This window comes from Pundamilia nyererei, unplaced genomic scaffold (genome assembly GCF_000239375.1).
Source record: "Pundamilia nyererei isolate P.nyererei 1_Seehausen unplaced genomic scaffold, PunNye1.0 scaffold00097, whole genome shotgun sequence".
Lineage (NCBI taxonomy): Eukaryota > Metazoa > Chordata > Actinopteri > Cichliformes > Cichlidae > Pundamilia > Pundamilia nyererei.
The window spans coordinates 2,257,710-2,258,809 of NW_005187498.1; positions in this window are offsets into that span (position 1 = coordinate 2,257,710).

The window sequence follows — 1,100 nt, forward strand, 5'->3', positions numbered from 1 at the left end:
CATGTCTATGTAAATAGAGAGTGTAATTCCTCAAATGGCCACTTGAGGCTGCCTCAGAAGACGGTCAAGTCCCAGTTTAACATCCTTAATAAAAAAGGCTGACTTTACAACAAAAATCACCATTTTTACAGCCTGCGGATAGCTTTCACCATCGTAACTATTATGCTGGGTGATTTTTTTCACGACCTTTTTTTCTGTAGCTTAACATAAGGGTGCTTTCTTTAACAGGTGTGGCCTTTCTGCAAGGCACACAACATCTCAAGTCCATTGGTGCTTTTTATTAGCCTGTGACTTAGGACTAATAAGCACATATCTGTATGTGTTCTTGCACCCATACAAATTATGAATGCTGCTTGCTAGCCTTACTCTAGTCCAAGTATATTAACTGGATTCTACATATTGAACCCTCAGTGTTAGCATTTCAGCCATGACCATTTTGAAGTGACCCTTCTTGGACAAAGCAGTGGAGTGATATGTTATTAGCTAGCTCGCAAACTTGAGTTTTAAATTGGTGGTTGATGGTTTCAGACTACTATACTAGAATTTCAATAACAATAACTTTGTGGACGGCCAGTACCACGCATCACAACATATTATTTGCCTGGTAGTTCAATTAAAAAAGTTCCATAAGGCACCAACATGGTGCAAATATGGCTGAGAGGTCGAGTTGAATGTTTCACATAAGTGACGGTAACAGCTGCTTATCGTGGCACATCCCAGGGCCTAAACCTGCCATTTTAAACACATTATAATGTTAAAAAAAAATGCTTTCTTAATGATACAGAAGTGGACATTTTAACATGGGAGTTGACCAATTCACTATTGGAGCCAGCCCCATGTGGTCACTAGAAGAACCGCAGTTTTTGGCACTGGCTTCACTTTGGTAAATGGACTGGATCTTATATAGTGCTTTTCTACTCTTCCACTTGTTCAGTATTTGGCCTGTGTTACCTTCTTAAAGTCTTTGTTTTATTTAACTGTATTTGGATGTATAATTTGTAATCTAATTATTTAATACTATCGATATAATTTGTTCCAAAGGGTTAACAGAATCATGCTTGTAGTAACAAATGCTACATTAACATCAACCATAGTGGTAA